Genomic DNA, 19,111 nt, shown 5'->3' on the forward strand with positions numbered 1-19,111 from the left:
GCTCTCTCTCTTTGTGTGCTCACACTTGCGCTCTCTCACATTGTTGTTGTTGTTGTTTGCTGCTGCTGTTTTATCTTATCAGCAATAAGAGCAATTGGCGCCGGCGCAGTGAAAGGAAAAACTGCAGCGCACAATTGACAGATTATAGCTGTACATGCACACATGCACACACACACATAGACACATACAAATACATACGTATGTATGTAGTTTATGTGCTGCGCAGCGAGGCTTTTGTGATTACCGTTTATGCGGTGTGCTATCTTCACTTGTCGCGCCAGTCGGCCAAACTGAACTGCGAGCTGAAAGCCGCGTGCGTTGCATAAGACATAAGACAGCAGGTGACGGCGTGGCGTCGCTGCTGCTGCGATTGCTACTGCGACTGCGACTGCTACTGCGACTGCGACTTCTACTGCGACTGCGACTGCCACTGCTACTGCTATTTGCGAAAGCTTTTAAAAATTTATTCTGAGTGCGACCTTCAGCGCTACGCTCGCTGTCGTGGGTTACGCTCTGGGTGCGCTCCTGACTGCTGCCACTGCTGCCACTGCTCCCACTGCTGCTGCTGCAGAAAGTTTGTGCATGGGAGTTGAGTGTGGCAGGAGTGGCCCTCTGCCTTTAAGCGGCACATGCGTGACCATTTTGTATCGTGCCCCCTATCAATTGGCATTGACTAAGGAGGCCGCCTTGCCTCGCCTCGCCTAGCCACACACAAACACACACACGCACACACACACACACACACACGTGCACACATGACATCATCTATAATTTTCTACCATCTTCATTAATTGCTGGCACTCGGCAATTTTCAAGTTGTTGCCCCCAAAGATGGGCATATTGCCGCAAAGGGGCGCGCCGCAAGGTTTGACTAGCAGCCAAGTCAATCAAGTCAAGCCAATGGGTTTGGATTTTGGATTATTTAATTACTTTGATGCCTACATATTTAAATTCTACCCGCTAACAGCTAACAGCCAACAGCTAACAGCCAACAGCTAACAGCTAATAGCCAACAGCTAACAGCTATGGCAAACATTAGACGCAGCTAAACAGCTGTGTGGGCGGGCGGTAAACAATTTAGAATGGCTTAATGCGAAATCTGATATGCACATAATAAAGTCATCAAATAATGTAATGAGCCTGAAATAAATGAAGCTTTAGCTACTCTTGCATAACAGCTGAATAAATCTGTTTGGCCAACACGTAAATCTAGTTGTAAAAAGTGATTGAAATTGATTTAAGATGATTTATTGTTTTTAGTGATGGATTTACGTAATAAACCCATTAGATGTCTTCAAATTTTAGTTTCATATTTGCAGTTCTTTTATCTGCCAGTTGCTGTCCTATTTTATAATAGAAAAAAGGCGATATATTTTTATGTAGAACAACAAGTTCAAATTGACTTTGGATTATACTATTTCCATGATTGCCCAAGACCCATGAGCATTGCTATCATTATCTATCCACACACACACACACAGACATAATTAATTCTATACGTGTTTCTCAAGGCAGATATAGATGGAGCTTTGGTGGCAATCCATTAACTAAAACGAACGCCTCAAAGCAAATTCCCAATTTGTTGAAAATCCAAAAAATGAAGCGTGCATTTGACACGCCGAGCGCTGCTGAGCTTTTAGTTAGTCGGGCCACAAAAAAGCAGTTACAGTTATTTATTAACAAATTCCATAACTTGTCGGGGCAGATAATTCTGATCGAGTGTGTGTGTGTGTGTGTGTTTGCGTGTGTGTGTGTGTTTGCGTGTGTGTGTTTTTTGGGTGTGTGGCGATTCGCATCTAAATCACTTAAGGCATGTTTGACTCGCATATTAACGACCCTATTTATATAGAGGGGGGGTCCACAGCAAAAAAAAAAAAAAAAAAAAGAAATAAAGAAAAAAAAATTGCTTATTGTTTCCGCTTATCAGAAAGCACTCCAAAGTGTAAACACAACAAATACCACACGATGCTTGTTGTTGATTATGTTGGCGATGATGATAATAATGATAATAACGATATATAATGACGACAATGGCATGCTCCAAGGGCCCGTCAGCCACTCGGGCCAGTGTCTATCGGTTTTCCATTTTACCTTCACGCCCCCCTGCACACCGCCCCCTGCCCCGACTATCCCAGTTAGTTGTTTATCAATTGTGTTTACATTGTTATTTCGGGCGTCCTTGTCTTTGCTGTGATATTGTGTGCTTTAACACGTTTTCTGCTGCACTGATAACCTCAACCTTAACACACAACATTGAAAATCGGTTCTCACAGTCTACACTCTGTATCTGTGTGTGTCTGTGTGTATGTGTGTGCGGGGGGAGTGTTGGATTGAGTGTTGTATAAGTACAATTAACAGGTCGCTGCTACAGCAATGCAGAAAGAAGAAAAAAAAACGAAAGCATCAACAAATCGTCATGCCAAAACATTTCACTTGGCCAACATAAAAAATGAAAAAACTAAAATAAAAAAAAACACAAAAACAAAAACAAAAAAAATTAAACGCATTGGCCAAGAGTTGTGTCTCGCTGTAATCGCGCTGTTGACCCCGTTTACGGAAATTCTTTTTGTTGTTGTCTTCAAGAAAACGAAAAAGAAAAAAAGTGGCACAAACTCATTCCGAAAAAAGAGCAACAAGAACAACAACAACAGCAACAACAACAGCAACAACAACAGCAACAACAACAGCAACAACAACAGCAACAACAACAACAACAACAACATAAACAAGTTTCACGACGGCAAATTCGACAATAAAACCATATGATCAGCGTAATGATAGTTATGATCATTCATTGGCTCTCTTTTCTTCTCGCCGCAGCTCGCTGCTGTTGTTGTTACAGTTGTTGTTCTTCTTGTTGTTCTTGTTGTTGTTGTTGTTTTTGTGCTATTCTTTTTCTGGGGCTGTTCTTGCCACTCACAAAGCGAAAAGTGAAAAAAAGAGATTTCTACACAGATTTTCTACATTTGCAAGTCACAAGAGGCTGCAACGTTTTACTATTTCTTTCAATACCCTGTAACCAGCGGCATAAGCCAGAAGGGCGTTTAACACAGTTATCTACATGCTAAAGATATAGATATATCTATATATATATATAGTCTGTTTAAGGTCTGACTTGGTACTGATCATTAGTTGGTTGAATCATATTAGCTGGCAAAGAAATCATTTACCTGAAGAGTTCGTACTTGAAAAGATTATTTGTTCTCACGGGTATTTAACTTCAAATCGGTCAATGTAAATTGAAAAAAAACGCTGAATTATTATTTACAATGAAAAAAACAGAAACTCACAAATTGGACAGCAATATAAAATATGTATGGAAAATAGAAAAACACCATGATTCGATGGGAATGTTATGCATACCATATATGGTACATCTATCATATGCATCGGTATTCAACTCTTCATACTTATATATACATATGTATATATAAATTTATATACGTGTTATTGTGGCATATATCTGCTGGTGGCTGCTCTAGATACAAGTAGTACAAGCCACCACTGAGATCTGCCCAGATCTGCTAGTTAGTCAGTGAGCGCGTCTTTTACTTTAATTAGGCTTCAATCAATGCCAGCTGTTAAGTTTGCGCCCTACTAGCCCACTAGATAACACTGCAGCACACTGCACCACAAGCAGAATAGAACACAACACTGTCAGCCACATCGCACCACACTGCATCGCTGTCAGCCTTAATGACTGCAAAAAAACACATGGCAATAGCAGCAACTTGCAAACAACAGCAACAACAGCAACAACAACGGCAGAGAATTGGGTCAATTGCAGGCCAGACCTCAGTTACAGACCCTCCCTCCTCACCACCACACCCAATCGACCCCTTTGGAACACTCTCTAGAACTTTTGCATGACAATTGCATTGCGTCTCAGGTTCAATTACGGCCAACTGTGCATGTGTGCATGTGTGTGTGTGTGTGTGTGTATCTTTTATATAGTATCTTTATATCGTTGAGCTATCAGCTTGTGCCTTAAGTGAACCTATCAGTGCACTTTGTTCAATTGATCCAGCTGCAAGTTGGGCTTGCATGATACTCACTTAATTGCCATTAGCCCGCTTGGGTTGCCACAATTCCATTGTTCAGCATGCAATACTTGAATTGAAGTATTTAAGCTCGTATCTAGGGTATATTAAATGCCCCATTCACCACATTTCCATTTACTTTTACAAATCATTTGTCAATTAAACAGCTAAAGGTGGTTTACCACAGAATATTTAGTAAGTCCCCCAGAAAATAGGACGCAGGGCAAGTGAAACCATAACTGAGAAAAGCAGACTGAGGCTATAAGATAAGAATGTCTTTTAAATTCGGTTATATTTATGATTTATACCTTCACTATTTTAAAGATATGTTATAATAAAAGCAATCTCATTAAGTATAGAAAAAGTGTTTGTTTTTGTTGTTTTTAAATGAGCTTTAAGACAAGTTAAAAGGCACTTGAAAGCCATGAGTGTAGGAATAATTATTGGTCTGACAAGGATGACATGCAAATAATTGAAAGTGTTCATGCTTAACTGGGACATTTCCTTGAATTAAACATCGAGTTAACTTTAACAAGCAGTTTGTTTTAATTTCTTGATGAATTTCGACAGTTAAACGAAATAGACTAGCTCAGTTGATGTTTGGAATCCGGTTTGAAAACCAATTTCAAGATTCACATTTTCACATTAAAAAAAAAATGTAATTTTGAAAATAAACAATTTTGAATGAAAAGCCTAATCTCAAAGTCTCGGCTCTGATCCAGAGGAATACCAATTTCTCAGTCTATCTCTCTCTCTCTCTCTCTCACACTCTCTTTGCCTCAGTGTGGTTCTCTATATGGTCGCGGTGCGCTTTCGATTTCATTTCAATTAACCTTTTTCTTTTTTCTTTTTTTTCTTTATTTTTATTGCATCTGCAGCAGTCATGAGATCAGACGATTGATCATACGATCAAAACAATGACAATGGACAAGCTGATCCCTCTCTCACGCAACTATTTTTGTAAGCAGCCAACTCGCTCGCTCGCTCTCTCTCTCTGTCTCTCTCTCTCGGTCTGACACTTGTTCAGCTGGCTGTTTGTCTGTCTCTGTCATTATCGAAATGCTGCCCAGCTGCATGTGTCGAATGTTGCATTCCGAATGCCGAATATGTCGCCCAATAATCGCAACCTGGGGTAACCTGTCGCAGCCCCCCTCGAAACAAACAAACAGGCGACAACAACAACAACAACAACAACAACAAAATCATGGTGCAGCTTGTTGCTTCGGTACGGGGTCTGGTAGTGCTGGTGTTGCAACTTGCAACTGCAACTCAACAACAGGCAAGTGGTGCTCATAAATTTGTTATAGCGCCGCACATTTTTCACATTGCAACGAGAAACAACAAAATAAGTAAAGGTGCCAGTTTTTTTTTTTTTTTTTTCTTTTTTTTTTTTTTTTTTTTTTGCCAGCCCAAGCAACAAGAGTCTGCACAGCGATCTTGCCGTGGAAGAAAGTGAAGAGAAATGAAAATGTTGTCGTTGTTATTATGGTTGTTGCTGTTGTCGTTGTTGTTGCTATTGTTGTTGTTGTTGTTTTTGTTGCACTGCCAGCTGCAACTTTTGCTTTGAGGCTTTCTTGTGCACATACTTGGATAATAACTGGATTGCATTTCATTTGAAAAGACGTTTAGCGCACTGAGCCTTAATTGCGCGCGTCAAATCAAAACCTGAAACTGTGGGCAGCAGCCAGCTACTCGATCTACGAGATATATATACACATATATATATATATATATATATTTATACATGTATACTGCAATTGCACAAAAGTATCGTTAAGATGTTGCGATTGCTGCTGGGCTTGCCGCAACAACCTTGACATGCAGCAAAACTAATGACAGGAAATCGTCGACAAGTGCCGCGCGCATCCAAACCAATCCAAACCAAAAAGCAAAACCAATCCAATCCAATCCAATCCAATCCCAAGTCCCACACAGATGCGCAATGCTCTTAACTTGGCTCGTTAGCTTTGCCCGGCCGCGCTTTTTAATTACAATTACAAGTATGAGTGCGCGTTGCGAGTTGCGCGTTGCGCGTTGCGAGTTGCGCGTTGCGAGTTGCGCGAGTCGAGAGTCGAGAGTACTCGCATTCAACCGGTTGCCAAGTTAAACAATTGCCGCCCAGGCCCAAGCGGCAAAAGTATCTTGAATATGTATTTGTATCTGCAACTGCATCTACAGCAACTGCCTGTTGTTGATTAGATTTGTTTCTTTTCTGCTGTTGGGCATGTCAAATATGCAGCTCCCTCCCATCTCCCCCCCCCCCCCCCCAAACAAAAAAAAAAAACCGTCCATCGAAAATTGCATACCCTTGCAGAGCGCAGTTAACCCGAAGAGTTATTTGCTTACTTAGTCCGATATTGGCAGCACAACTGATGAGTTTGATTCGATTAGCTTGGTTATCTTTGCAGTAGCTCAGCTCTCGACCGATTGTTGCTATGGCAGCTTTATAATATAGTAGTATAATTCTATATATTTGCTGCGATCTATTTTACTCCCTTCCGAGTCTATGGAGACTCTTTCTTGCACAAGCTGAAGTATTTTTATTGCGAACTTGAGGAACTGTTTGTGTTACAAATTGCACGACAAAACTATAATATTCTCGGCAAGGGTAAATAAAAATAATACAAAACAATGCAGCTAAATTCATTTGGCCATATTTGCTTGTATTTTGGTCACTTTTGGCTACATTTTGTCCGCCCAGCCTGCTGCTGTTGCTGCTGCTGCTGCTGCTGCTGCTGTTTGCTCTTTGCTGTTGTTCACCTGGGTGGGTTCGCATTGCAACGGTGCTCCAAATGTGGCTCACCTTGGCTTCGCTGTCCCAGCCAGGCAGATATGTAGATATGAGTTTGCTCTGTGTGTGTGTGTGTGTGTGTGTGTTGGAGTGGGTGGGGCGAGCCGTAACTTCATCAATGAAATTGGACGGCTGAATGGGCAGCCAGGCGGCTAAGCTGATTGCACACCAAACATCAATTAGCATTCATAGACAAACAATTCTGGTTGATTAAACCAAGCCAGTGCTCAACAATGGTGTATAAGCCACAAATCTCACATAAAAACGGCAACAGAGACCTGACCTGACCTATCACAAACCATAAGCTTGGACTAATCTTAGCCCCAGCCAGGTTAACCTGATCGGATTTAAGCCCATTGAACCCAACCCGCTATATAATCGAACCTAATCAATTTCTACACAATGTCAGCTCAATAAATACTGGAGAAACAAACAGTGTATCATTATTTTGGTTACTAGATACAATAAATAAATAGATGTGAACATTTCTTGCTATTATTATTGTTATTGTTATTGTTATTGTTATTATTATGATTATTTCTATGTTGTGCAGTTGTGTGGCATGTAGAAAAATGCACAATGCACAAGGGAAGCTTTCTCAATTTACAGTTTTATTAAACAACTTCGAGAGATCTGATCTAAATTGGATATAAACCCATATTAACGTTGTGCATTTCAGTGTGCGATTTCAGCGGAACTAGAAGAAATGCATCCGAGAGAGCTGCGGTCTGGTGACCCTGTTGTATCGATTACCAGCAACCTGCCACGTACACCACCACCCGACACTGGACAAGTGATGAATTTGTTGTTGTTTGCTGTTGTTTGTTGTTGCGGGTATCAGATTCCAGCTCGGACTCGCCTGAAGAAACTCAGCTGCGAGCCAAAGATGGGAGAGTTCAAAATTCGAGTTCAACACACACAAGTGGAGACTACAGACAACAGACTGGAGATTGGCGAATGGAGAATGGAGAATGGAGAAGGCAAGGTGAATGTATTTGGCTCAGGCCAAAATGTCATTGACTGGATACGGATTTTGGGGATTCGCAATAATTGCATATACACAGTAAGGCATTTGCAATGTTGCCTGTCAGCTGTTGAGACTCTCCTCATTTATTTTGAGAAACAGAGAAACAGAGAGACAGAGAGACAGAGAGAGAGAGAGAGAGAGAGAGAGAGAGAGAGAGGGAGAGAGAGACAGATTATTTGTGTGCAATTTGACAGCTGGCGGTGAGAAAAGAGCGCGACCTTGAATTGGACCCCACAACAAGGTGCTAAATGCTAACTAGAAAAACCTGAAAACATTCCACAATGATGAACACGTTTGTTGTTGTTGTTGTTGTTGCTGTTGTTGTTGCTGTTGTTCGCTTTTGGCCAGGGCAGAGAAAGTAGCCAGGCGGTGTTCGAAACGAGTCGAAACAAGTTGGCCAGGCAAGAAAAAGTAAAATTATTTTAGGACTTGCTGCCGAAAAATGTATGTCACCTGCAGTCGTCGTCCCAGGCATGGACCCCGAAAACAACAACAGCAACAACAACAGCACCAACAATAACAAGAACAACAACAATTGCAACAGCGAGTCGCGAGTTGCAAGTTGCGAGTTTTACTTTCTGCTGCCCCAAAATCGAGTATGCAACCCGTATCCAGTCTACTGGCCAAACAAGTTGCGCCTCACGCTCTCCCTTTCTCCGCCTCGCCTTTTCTCTCCCACACGATCACTTCACATCTCTCTCTCACTCTCTCTCTCTCTCTCTCTCTGCTTAGCTCTGTGTGTCCAGTGCGTGCTGATGCATGTTTGCAACAAAAAAAAAAAAAAAGCAGGAAGCACTTGCAACACGCAAGCCAGCCGCATGATTTGAGCCGTTTGGCCATTTGGTTAATGGCATTCGCCAAAAAGTCTCCCCATAAACAACTGCCGCCTAACTAACTTATATAAATCTATAGCTAAGCCTCTTATAACTCAGCCATGTCACGTATGTCCATATGTATGTATGTGTGTGTGTGTGTGTGTGTGTATGTGTGTACATATACCATATCGTATCACAACGTGTCGGTTTTGCTTGTTACCATTGTTAGCAGGCCGTCGATCGCCTCTAACAACCTCATTATACAATGGGCGCGTCTTAAGAGTATTTCACGCACGTCTTCATTTGGGCCTTGCCCAACATCTTCCAGCCTCAAATACACACACCCACACACCCATACACCCACACAACAACAACACACACATAAGGTAAAAGTTATAGTACATAAGTATTGCTTTCGATATACATATAGAATATAGAATACTTGAGTAATTGTAGCGTTTTTATTCTTTTTGTATTCGGTTTACCCAGTTTCCTGGTCAGCAAATATTATACAAAAAAATAAATTAATTAAATAAATATATATATATATATATATATATGTATACCTTTATATTGGAAACTGGTCACGTAACTATTGGGATTACACAGCATTGCCAATGTTTTGGATTTCATCATAGAGCCTTACCCAACATCTCCCAATATCTATTCAGAATAGCTTAGATATAGTATCTTCAATAAAGTTGACAAAAATATATATATATTTTTGATAGAATTTAAACTGGTTTGTGTATTGAAGCGGATAGAGTTTATCATGATTACATCGTATATATTTTTAGATCTCCTGAAATTGTGATTGTTTGCCAAAATATGTTTTAAGTTTATAATTTATAATTTGCTTAAAAAGTAATTTTCAGCGCTATCAGTTCTAAATGGTCTGCAGTTTCCAAGTTCCCACAGGACAGTTGGTAGACTCTGCAAATATTTTCAAAAGTATTTTAGAGTTGCAGTTCCATATATAAAATTTAAGCAGTTGTTATCCAATTTATATATTTGACCTGTTAGATCTATTGGGCTCCCTTCTAAGAATCTAAGAATAGGAATCTTTGTCGGGTTGAGCGTGTCCATCTCAGCCGAGTTTAAAAAACGTATTCCCAAGGTAGGAGATGATATATCTCCTGGCCAAGGCGACACAATGTGTGTGATATGATGTGCTTTGAGGATTGTTTCTCAGGATCATAAAATCGGCAGAGTTCGCTTTCGCATATATCTAGTTCAGCTAGCTTAGTTTACAATGTCGCATCAAGCGACTGGTAAGTATTCTAAATCTGTTCTTTCCCATGGCTATTACTTGCCATTAACTGAAACTGTTTTTGATTAAAATCACTTAGAGACTTCAAGTGATTAAAATCACTTATGACTTTTTCCCCAGTTCCTCAGTTGCTGCCGTTTTCTGTGCCTTCTTGTGCCACAAAATGGTTCTGGTCCTGTTAGGGGCTATACACAACTTATATAAACACATTTGAATATATTTCTTTTCTGGATTAAGCCTTTTATACAAAGTGCCTAAATGATTAGAATCCCCGATGGCTAAACGAATGTCAAATAATGTCAAATAATGTCAGATAATGGTTTTTGTTTTGCAACCCATCAATGTATGTCAAGTTTCCTGACTCTCTTTCTGCTTGTAGTTAAGTCATGTCACTTATTCAAATGATATTATACAATGTTTTGGCCACATCTCGAACTCGCGTATTTCACGCACGTCTCCAAATGGCCCTTGCCCAACAGCTGGTTAGCTTTGTGACCCATTTGCCTCAATGCTTATGCTGCTCACATTTCATCTACGCTACCAAAAACGTAGCTTTTCTTTGCGGCTTCTTCTTCTACCACTTTTGCAGCTGCTGCTCCTCTTTTTTTCTCTTTTTCTTTTTTTTTTTGTATCGTGCTTCTTTCTTTCTTGGCCCGATTTTCAATGTCAACGCTTTGGTGACAATGAAACCAACTGGGATTGTTGGGTTTTAAATTAATTCTTTTTGTTTTTTGGGGCTTTTTTTTGTGGCGCGTGTTTTGTTTTTCTACGTTTAGAAAGAAGCTACATCAAAAAAAAAAAACAAAAACCAAAAAAAAAACATGAATTTACACACAATATATGTAAATATTGTGGCTCATTAATATATGCAGACAGTCACAATAAAATGGGAGGTGTTTGATTATGTTGTTTTTCTAGGTTTTTTTTTTTTATTTTTGTTAGGTGTTTTCAGGTTCAAAGCAATTAAGTAATAATACAAATCAAACGGTAGACAAAACAGCAAAACCAACAGCAACAGCAACAGCAACAACAACAACAACAATACAACCATAAACCACAACACACTAAAGCAAAAATTATGCAATCGACAACACAAAAGAAATCAACGAACTCCGACACGGCTCGCAGAGCATCAAAACTAACTAGAAACAAAAACAAAATAAGGCTAAAACTAAACAAAAAATCCCTAGCATAGGGCATAGGCATAACTCAGCTGGGGCGCTGTTTAAATGCTTAAATGTTTAAATGTTTAAGTGGCCTCTGAATGGGCTGCTTAGAGTCAACTCAGTGGTTTCAAACACTCAAATTACGGTCAAATGCATTACCAAATATTATGGCTCAGCGCTTTAGCTGCAAGTTGCAATTGCTACAGTTACCAAAAAAATCCTTTTCCACTTAATAACTACAGCCCTTCTAGTAAATATGGTGTGCGAAGTGACTTTCTTACTTTATAGATAAATCTATGTGATTTTTTTCGACCAATCAATCAGTTTATGATTATATATTGCGGCCTACTGGCAATTATAGAAAGCTAGCTTGGAATGTTCATATCGTTTAGAAAGATCTAAGTTATATAAAATATTCATAACATAACACCTCCATTTCGATGTTTGCGATATCAAATTATGTACATATTTTCATATACGAATGAAAGCAGTATTGAGCCCCTTCCTGATCAATATATATATATATTGATATATATAGATGTATGTGCGTGAGTGTGCATGTATTTATTATTCTGTTTATTCATCGGATGGATAGTCGCTGTTTGAAATCAGTGCGTTTTCACGCTTTCATACGCAACACAATCGTCGAGCGTTGCAATTGAAAATGCATATTAATCTAAAACTAAAAAGAAAAACAAGAGAGGCAGGCTATCGCCGGCCACACGGAAGATTACATACCCTTGTAAAGCGTATATATATATATATATATATATATATATATATCATATATGATATAGTAGTCAGATGTTGAGCAACAACTCCTAGAAGCATAACTTTTGAGCTTGCTGCGAATGTCTTTTCACAGAAGATCGCATCGGTAGACCGATCGTTCCTATATATGATGATATAGTGATGCAATCCGATTGACTCCAAAATCGGTTATGTGCCAAGCCTCATTAGAACAGCTTTACAACTAAGGAACTATATATAATCGCGACTAGTGATGCAGATCAAGCTTATATATAGTTTTGGGTGGACGGACAACATATATATAAAAAAAAGTATATATATATATAGTAAAAAAGATAAAGAAACTTGTAATAAAGAGATGAATTATTGTTGGGTCGCATTTCATTTATGACTGAGTGTACTGTGTAATGAGAGGCATGCCACGTGACCCGCCCCAAAATATAGTAGACAGCGGACAGTGTCACATAAAAATCTTTGGAGCGTTGCCAGAGTCTACAATAATAATGAGTGGATGACACTTTTCTTGCTGTACAAATATATAGTGTGTAGAAGGGAGGCAGTCTGAACTGATACCGGTTTCTGTGCAAACATGTTTTTAAGCGAGCTGCGCCCTTGTCAAGGTCATGCCACAAGCTGCATCATCCTAAATAGCAATTATCTATATTTATATATATACATGTATGTGTTTATGCATATCTATGTATATATATAGATATATACATATTAATTAGTAATTGTTAAATCGAGAGGCATTTGCAACACGGCTAATCAACGCCGCGCAGGTCCGTCTGCCTCAGCCACAATCTCAGCCAGAGTCTGAGTCGGAGTCGGAGTCGGAGTCCGAGTCCGAGTCCGCTAAGCGTTTATCATAATTAACTTGGCGCATAACTCGGCGAGTTCAACGACTCTGTATGACAATTGGCCATTGTTGTTGGTTTATTTTGTGGTGCTGCTGCCGTGGCATGCTTCGAGTTTGGCTGTTGTCTGTTGTCTGTTTGCTGTTGGTGTTTAGCTTTTAGCTGTTACTTTTAGTGCTTCCAGTTGGCCGGGGCCCAATTAAAAACACGTTAATTTGTCGACTTTTGTTAAGGAAGAGCTACATGCACAGAATTCAATTTGCTGAGCTGTGATTAATGGCAGTGGCAGCAATCGGACATCGAAGTAATCGCGACTCTGTCGGCAATCAATTTGGTAACGATTTGACCATTTGCTTTTGGCCAAAAAAACAGAAAAACAGAAAAAAAAAGAAAAAAGAATTACAACACCAGCAACAAAATCGAGAACAAAACAAAAATCTGTTTGCGTTATTTGATTCTTTTTGGCTTTGTTATTGCTTAGCACAAACGCAGCCATGTTTAATGAGCGACAAGCCATAGCCAAATCTAGCAACACTGAGCGAAATGCTTTTGTATGTAATGCGGAAGGTGTCGCAACCTATTTCAAATTTCAAATAATTGAACAGGTTAACACTAAAAAAAAAAATTTGTATACCATTTATATATATTTATGAACAACACTTTGCTTAAATATTCAAATATTTATTCTTAAATAAGAAAAATGCAATGCAACTATAGAATTCTGGCAAAATAAATAAAAGCAAATTCATGGAGTGCATACAGTATTTCGCTGAGTGTATTATACATAGGCAGCGTCTTCAGCTCTATGTGGCTATGGCATGTGATTATGAGCAGCAAACAGCGGTCTCAGCTGCCAGTTGGCAGTTGGCAGTTGCCAGCCCGCAGCTCAGTAGCTACGGTTCTAGGCACAGTCACAGTCAGTCAGTCAGTCAGTCAGCGAACTCACACACACACACACACACACACACACACAGCAATGACTACACACCCTGTAAGTGGCAGCTATGCATGATTCTAATTATTATGTATAGTAGAATCTCTGGCTGTAGACAATGCAGCAGAACCAAAGAACTCCAAAGTACTAAAGAACCAAAGAGCAGTCAAAGCCATCGTCACCGCTGTGGGGTTCCATTGTTAGTGGTGCCAGAAGACAACAACAACGACAACAACAACGACAACAACAACGACAACAACAACGACAACAACAACGACAACAACAACGACAACAACAACGACAACAACAACAACGACGACGACGCAGTAGATGATGAAGAAGAAGAAGAAGTTCAAGTACCCTGGAAAGCATTAAGCAAGATCTGAAGCATACCCACATACGACCACTATATATATATATATATATATATATATAAGTGTAGGAAATGGCTGTTAAGATCGCTGGAAGAAAGTGTTGATAAAGAAAAAAAAAAGAAAAGCATACAGAAGATGTTTATCAAAGGCAATTGATCAGATAAGTTGACTGCTTAACGGTTCAACGGCTGCATAGATACTCTGATAAGAAACAAACAAACAGTTATAATGGAAACAATTGTATCAAAACTAAAACAATTTGCGAACATTTACCAGAACAGTGAGTATGCATAAATATTTAGACAGTTTGCTGAAATTCCAACTGCAAAATGAGTCCAAACAGCAAACGATTGAAACAAATACATTGTATACAGATGTATAGATGTATGGATGTATGTATGTACGTATGTATGTATGTATGTGTGTATGTATGTATTTTCAGTTTCAGTTATGAGTTGGAAAAGCCAATCAATTAGCGGATGAGCGCCAATTCCAGCTGGGAATGAGTGAAAAATCAATGTAATATTATCACACTGTGCACACACACACACACACACACACACACACACACACACACAGAGAGAGACAGAGATTGAGTCAAATAAGAAATTTAGAAAGGTCCCATAAAGGGAATGAGATCGTTTCAGATGAAAGTGAGTGGAAAGACGGGAACATGAAGCTCGCATCGATGTGAATGGAAATTGAACAGCATGGGCCACCGCCAGGTGAATGAAAGGCGAGCAATCAGAATGCTCTCAGCTAGCTGCCACTGCCACTGCCACTGCTCTAAGCTCTCTCACTGCAATCACATGAAAGTACAACAACAACAGCAACAACAACAACAACAAGCAGCAGTAGCAAATGAGAACAATTGTTTGGGAACACAAAATTCATACAGTTCAAGGCTTAACTGAATTATAGAACCCTGTTTACACATAAGTATAAAGAATGCTGCTGTTGAATCTTGTTGTTGTTGTTGTTTTATTTTTTTTAGCTTTATATATGTATGTGAACCTTAAGCCTCAGACAGCTGCTGCTGCTGCTGCTGCTGCTGACACTTTTCATAAAAGGGGTTGAGGTTGGGGTTGTCTTGCCCTGCTCAGCCATGCCCTGCCCCCTGCCCCCTTTGGCCCGTAGACCAGTATTGTATTGTGAGCTTTTATTTAGATATATATATATATATATATATATACATATGCGTATATATATATATTATTTGCGTCGTTGGGTTCAAATACCTTGAGCTGTTTTATGAGCATGCCCGGAGAACCATCTTGTTGTTTTCTGTTTTGTTATTGAACAAATCAAAAAAATGATTATAAGAAAAGAAAACAACAACAACATATTTCAACATTTCAACATTTGAAGCGCTTTTGCGTGCGATGCAAATGTATAAAATTCAATAAACTGGGAAACCAGTTTATCACTTACTCCGTTGCTGTTGTCCAGTGAAATGTGTTTAACAAAAGTTGCCAAAAAAAATCAAATATATAAGAAATAAAACAAAAATCAACAAAAACAAGAGAGCAGACTTTTCTTTGCAATGTTGAATATTCAATACCCTTCCAAGACCTATATATATATATATATATATATATATATCTAAATGCTGACCACAATCTTGTGGCAAATCAAATTGTTTTTTTTTAATAGGCTTTTGGCAGCACAATCACAGTCGCAAGATGCTTGTTTGGATTTCTCAAGAAAATCAATCAAATGTATGTTTCTCAGTCAATTATATTTAACATAAAACGATCACATCCGTTGGACTTAGATATACATATATATATATATATATATATATGTACAGCAGTAAGCAGTCGGATCTAAGCAAAATGAAATTCAGATAGATGGATTCTATTATTATTGCTAGCTTAGAACATTTCTGGATTTATGGATGAGTTTGCTTTTCATAAATGAAGTGACAAAAGCGAACAATACGTTTTAGACAAGAGTATTATAAATAAAAGCTGTCGCCATTCCAGAGCGTTACGATCACAATAATAGCTACAAGTTCCAAGTTCCAATGATCATCTGCCAACAAAACCATCATCATCATCATCATCATAGTCATACTAATCATCATGAGCATCGCAGTAATCATCATTATCATTACTGTTTGTCGGCACTTTTAAACTGTTTGCGTTGCGTTTGATTTTTATATGAGATTCAATTAAAAATAAAAAATAAATATTTTCAGCAGCAATTTTACAAAATTTAAACATCTGTACGCACGGATAATGGGATGGCGGCCAGGGGGCGTAAGGGGGGGGGGGGGGAGGGTGGTAGGTAATGGTTTGCTGTTAATCAATTTTCGCAATAGATTTTTGCACTTGCCGTTTTGGCACTAAAACTTGTTGAGTTCACAACAGCAACAACAGCACAGCAACAGCAACAACAGCACAGCAAAAGCAACAACAGCACAGCAACAGCAACAACAGCACAGCAACAGCACAGCTACAACAACTAACTAGGCAATTTATCTTGCTGTCTATGCACACATCTATATGTATATGTCCGCATATCCGCACATCCGCATAGATGTGTTATCTGGTGTTGTTTTGGTTCGTTTCAAATTACTTAATATGCATTTAGCAGCTGTGGTTTTTGACCTTAAGATACACAACAAACAGATACAGATACAGATACAAAATGACTGACCAAAAAAAAAAAAAACGATCTAAAAGCAAGTGGCACGTTTCCGTTGCGGCTTTGAGGCGGCAGCAGCAGCAGCAGCAGCAGCAGCAACTTCAGCAACAAGCATCAATAGATAGTTATGCGGCCAGATAGTTAGATAATTATTATTGTTGATGGCTCTCAGATGATGTTGATGGAATGTTAGCAACAGCAGCAGCAGCAGCAGCAGCAGCACAACTTAAGTTCTCAGCTGGCAACAATTTTAGTTTTCCAGATACAAATACAGATTTAGATACAGATACAGATACAGATACAGATACAGTTGCTGATACAGATGCAGATACATATACAGTAGACGCAGATTTGACGCTGCTTTCACTGGCTAACACTAAACTCCAGTGTGGAATAACACAGCTGCAGTTACACTGTCTATCTGTCATTTTGATTTGCCGCATTTGCCGCGCACAGTGGTGCAAAGTACAAACTACACAAGTCAGATGTCAGAAGTCAGTAGTCGGAAAAACTTTACTTTTTGTGAATTTAGAGGTTATTGCTTTTGGGGCTTTTATTTTTTTTTCTTAATTTTTGTATATTTATTAAATAAATTGCCACTAAATATTTTTGAATGTTTCTCAAGGTCGTTGGAGATAATTAACATTTCGATGCAATTTCTTGGTCAGAGTGCCAAATTCCTTATAATTGCTTAGCTAATCTGAACAGTTTGTCATTGCTGCTCAGCTATTTTGAGCACTGTGCGATTTCAATAAGTTGTAAATGGCATGTGCACCACTGTGCGTGCTGCAAAATTTTGCCTTGGGGAGTTACGGGCGGTGCTGTAGCCTAAGCACCGGCAATATTTACCGTTTGACTACGAACATATGTACACACATACCCACATGGATAGATAGACATATATACACTATGCACCTTCATGTATCCGTGAGTAGCTGCATACACACACACACAGATACATATACATGTGTATCTTTGTAGCTATATATCTTTTGTCTTTATGTTGCTGCTGCTGCTGTAAGTGAATTTCAATGACGGCTAAGGCAAACGGAAGCATTCGCAGCAGTGGCATAATTAGGAAGAAGAATAGAAAGAGTGGGAGAGAGAGAGAGAGAGAGAGAGGGAGGGAGAGACAGATCACAACTTACCTAGCGACGACGACCTTAATTAGCCAGTCTTGGGCTCCATGGTTCTAGCTGCGACTGCGTACTGCGTCTGCGTCTGCGTCTGCTTCTGCGTCAACGTCAACGTCAACCAACGCGTCGTCGTCAGTTTAATTGCTCGTTGTTTCCTGTTAGTTCACATGCAGCTTAATTCACACACACACACACACACACACATACATACATTCAAAGTGCAGTTTTTTATTCTTGTCTATTTTGACTTTTTTTTTTTTTTTTTGGAAAACACAACAAAATAAAACCAAAAAAAATAAAACAAAAAAAAAATAAAAGAAACTAATATTTACTAAGCGGTTGCCCCCACACACACACAATTGCACTCGCTGCCCAATTAAAACGCCAAATGGATAAGCATGTAATGTATGTAAATAAACAATGCACACACATACACATACACGTACACATACACATACGCATACAGATGCTGATGCTGATGCAAAACAGTTGGGCGAGAGAGGCAGCGGTAAAATTGTTTAGGGCCACGAATGCGAAACTGCGGACTACGACTGCGGCAACGGACTACGACTGGCGCAGATCGACCGTTCGCCACGAAACTCGTTTTCAAACTGAGCGCTCAGCTGAGCGTCGACAGCTTTGAGCTCGCCAAAGCTCAGTAGCAAACAGCTGCGACGGCGGCGCCTCGGTCTCTAAACGAACTGAAACGAACCTTGCCAGCTACTGCAGCAGCAGCAGCAGCAGCAGCAGAGAGCACCCTCTCCCACTTTTTTGTTGTTTTCTTTTTCTATTTTTTTTTTGGTTTTTGTTTTGTGTTCGGCACGCTTCAAAACTGCATTTCACTGCGCGTACCAACCGATGTTGGGGGGACGGCGACTGCGACGGCGACGGCGACTGCAGCTGAGTTCTGGGCTGAAGCTTTGACTGGGGTTGGGCCCTATCAATTAATTTGTTGCTGCCATTGTTGTTGCTATTCGTAGCCAGCGATGCGATGTGCAATCAGAACTATAGATAGATCTTTATTTTCTTTTTTTGTTTCTATTTTTGCCATATAGAGCCGGATACGTTCATTGCTGCAGATGACTACAAAAAGCTGGAATCCATTCAATGGTGGGAAACTGCATATATTCAAAGCTTAATCAGCCTCGATTGCCGCACAGTTTATAGGCAGTCCTTAAAATGGTATTTCGATAGTTGTATGATCTACGATTGTTTCCAGTTCGGATTGGCATTTTTTTGGAGTCCTCTCAGATGTCTCGGGATGTCCTTAAGCGATTCACTTCACTGCTTTTTAATGCAATG

The 19,111-nt window shown here is 39.5% G+C and overlaps 1 protein-coding gene across 1 annotated transcript in view; it reads right to left on the reverse strand.

Annotated features, from left to right (window-relative positions):
• LOC6564663 (mucin-5AC) overlaps positions 1–18,062 on the reverse strand; it is a 29,842-nt gene extending 11,780 nt beyond the window's left edge. Inside the window, exon 1 of the mRNA XM_032738360.2 lies at positions 17,822–18,062. The gene's annotated coding sequence lies outside the window, so the exon portion shown is untranslated. The remainder of the gene's footprint in view (positions 1–17,821) is intronic.
• Positions 18,063–19,111: the final 1,049 nt, after the last annotated feature.

This window comes from Drosophila grimshawi, unplaced genomic scaffold, assembly GCF_018153295.1.
Source record: "Drosophila grimshawi isolate 15287-2541.00 unplaced genomic scaffold, ASM1815329v1 contig_848, whole genome shotgun sequence".
Classification (NCBI taxonomy): domain Eukaryota; kingdom Metazoa; phylum Arthropoda; class Insecta; order Diptera; family Drosophilidae; genus Drosophila; species Drosophila grimshawi.